This window comes from Tupaia chinensis, unplaced genomic scaffold (assembly GCF_000334495.1).
Source record: "Tupaia chinensis unplaced genomic scaffold, TupChi_1.0 Scaffold000348_1, whole genome shotgun sequence".
Lineage (NCBI taxonomy): Eukaryota > Metazoa > Chordata > Mammalia > Scandentia > Tupaiidae > Tupaia > Tupaia belangeri.
This window is the reverse complement of record NW_006159842.1, coordinates 868,806-871,911: the sequence shown is the minus strand read 5'-3', so window position 1 is coordinate 871,911 and position 3,106 is coordinate 868,806. Positions and strand designations below refer to the sequence as shown.

The 3,106-nt window shown below is 49.6% G+C and overlaps 1 pseudogene; it reads left to right on the top strand.

Moving 5' to 3' along the window:
* Positions 1-2,231: 2,231 nt before the first annotated feature.
* LOC102469145 (60S ribosomal protein L39 pseudogene) lies at positions 2,232-2,461 on the top strand (annotated as a pseudogene).
* The last annotated feature ends 645 nt before the right edge of the window (positions 2,462-3,106 follow it).

Below are 3,106 nucleotides of genomic sequence, written 5' to 3'. Positions count from 1 at the left end.
TTCCCCGAGCCTGGTCCCCGGCGCTGTGTCCTCCCGAGCTCGCCGGGCGACTGCGCTCTCCTCCCGGCGACTGCTTGCGGGTCCCGCTGCTCTTAAAGGGCCCGCACCGCCCGGCAGCCCGCGGGAGGCGAGGATGGCGAGGGCGACAGCCGCACCGGTGGGGCAGAGCGACACCCAGGACCGGGGCTGGCGGCGAAGGGCTGACTTGTGGGCAGTGAGGAAAAGAGAGCTGAAGTCCCTCAGGGGGACAGGTCCCTGGAAGACAGGCCAGACAACAGGGGAGGGGAGCGCAGATTCCATCACTTAAGGGATCTTGAAGCTGTCAGTCTGCGCGCGCGCACACACACACAAACACACATCCCATCGATCCCCCCAGTGCTAGCCCTTGAGCTCAGGCCTCCTCCCACAACCCCCAAAGTAGGTGCAAGGGCATTTGGAAAAGCAGGAGTCGGGACATTGAGAAATCCTTCCCCGACCTGCCATTCACACTCTGGTTACGAAGGGACAGAGGATACGCATTAAGGAGGACAGAGGGTAGCCGCTTCGCGAGAGCCTGCAGGCAGCTCCAAGGTTACACGGTAGCCAGATCTCAGCCTGCTCGGTGGAGAAATCCTCATTCACCCAGCCAGATCCGGGCCTGAAAGTCGGGCCCTTGCACACGTCCAGGGCTCACAGACGGCCTCCAGCATCTTCTCACACACGTGTGCACTCTGCTCACCCCACAAGCCTTCAGACAGGTCCCCAGAGTGCACGTGGGGCTTTCCCCTGCTCTGCCCCTTTCTCGGCAATTCTTGGCTGGTGCCGGCCCCAGCCGCTGTGTCTTCAAGGGGTAAGTAGGTTAGTCAGCCAAGACACGTGATCTGAGCTTTTAAGTTCCCACCTGTCACACAGCGGAGCGATGGGAGGGGAGGCGGCTGGCGCTCGTCCTGCCCCACTGCTGAGGCTTCTCCCTACTGCAGCAGAGAGGTTACTAGCAGTCAAACCTCTCCCCCGCTGCCCCCCTTCCCAGCCTCTCCTCAGCCCTGGAGGCTGGCGGCCCCTACAGGACATCTCCAGGCCCTGTCTTCACCACCAGGCTTATGTGACTTTTGGATCCAGACTTCTCTCTTCCACAGAACCACCATTCCTCAGGTTAACCTCCAATGCTCTTCTGCAAACTCTCCCGCCCCCAATAGTTGCATTTACTGAACAGCTACTATGTCCCAGGCATTATCTAATTTAATCTTCACAATATTGAGGTAGCTTTACAACCCTTTAGAGAGAAAGAAACTGAGGCATTGGGAGGTTAAGCAATACTCCCAAGGGGACACATCTGGCAGGTCAGAGAGCAGAGTTTGAATCCCAGCATCCCTGCTTGTACCCACTCTGTTAATTGGGTCTCTCAGAACCGTATTCCCAAATGGACTGTTGAAGCAGAAGCACCTCCATCTTTGAACGTCACAATATTCTTGCTTCCTCTTTTTGCCCAGAATCACTTTGCCGGGACCAACTCGGCATGAACACGTTTCTCTGAGTGGGGAAGGCTGTGGATTAGAAATCAATGCAATAACAAAACACGCAAAGACATACAAGTATAGAAAAGCGAGGATCGGGTGGGCACAGCTTTTTTGATGGAGACGTTGCGACTAGCCTCAGGTTTATTCTTTTAAAGGGCAAAAAACAGGGGCAGGGGGAAAATCAGATGCAAAAGAAATGAGGAAGAAAGAAGTGGAATGCAAAGAGAATAAGAGAGGAGAAATCAGAATGCAAAGCCAGTTGTTTGGGGATGTAAATCGTCTAAAGATGTAAAAATGACTGGCACCATATAATTTCTCTAATCTTTTTGGGGAGATTAGCTAGTAAACGCACGTGACTTCCTTTAGCCAGATATCGGGGTACTGGGTATCAACAACAAGAAGACAACCATTGACTACAGGCAAATCCTGCTTTTGTATGTCAATGCTTCTCAACAGCCCTGCTAGAGTAGCTTACAGAAGCACCTATCTGCATGTGTCTACAGCCACATGTTGTCATCACGTGTTTAGACTGGCTGTCCTCCACAGTGGTTAACAGCCTTACTGTCTTTGCTAACCAGCCTGAAATCCTTTGGTTTGGATGTTCCTCGGCAATGGAACCACCAATCACCAGACCCCGGCCCAGAGCCCTGGGGACTGTTGAAGATCTAGAGTGCACTTAAACATTATTAACCTGTCTTCCTTTCTCCGCCATCGTGGTGTGAGCAGCTCTTCACCATGTCTTCTCACAAGACTTTCAGAATCAAGCAGTTTCTGGCCAAAAACCAGAAGCAAAATCGTCCTATGCCTCAGTGGATTAGAATGAAAACTGGTAATAAAATCAGATACAACTCCAAGAGGAGACACTGGAGAAGAAGCAAGCTGGGTCTAGGAGGAACTGGACAGGATGTGGCCCACATATTTATGCTGTACCAAGGTCACTATGGTCTTGCCACATCAAGCTGAAAATGGTCAACACTGGCTGGACACTTGTGTTTATTGGGAAAAAAATGATGCTTCACCTTGTCTCGAAGTTCTGCATTGGTAGGTTGGTTCAGTAATAAATATGTGAGACCTTTAAAAAAAATATATTAACCTGCTTGGGACCAGCAGGTACTGTGGTGGTTAAGGGTGCTGGACTCCCACTTGGCCAACTGCAATTCACGTTCCAGACCTGGCAGCTTGCTTTCTCTCTCTCTCTCACTCTATCCCTCTCTGGTTAAATTGAAATAAATGAATGAATAAATAAATAAATAAAGTTAAGTAAGATAATTAAAAAAAAAAAAAACTGGGGGGTGATTTCTCGCTTTCTGTCTCTCTGTCTCTCTCTATCTTTCTGGCGAGTGCACATGCCCTATAGCAAACACCTCTCCAAAAAAAAATTTAAAAACACTGTAACTTCTATCTAGACCTGTAATGCTTATTCATTTAAAAAAAAATTATTAACCTGCTCTATTCAGCTTTTGTAACTGCTGTTGCATAGGAACCCCACTCCCTTCCCTCTCCACCCCCTCCTCATTTTCCATTGTAATCACTGTGAGAACTCAGAAATGATGGTGGTTTTGCCTTTTTTTTTTTTTTTTTTTTTTGGGAGGTTTTTTTTTTAGGGCCGG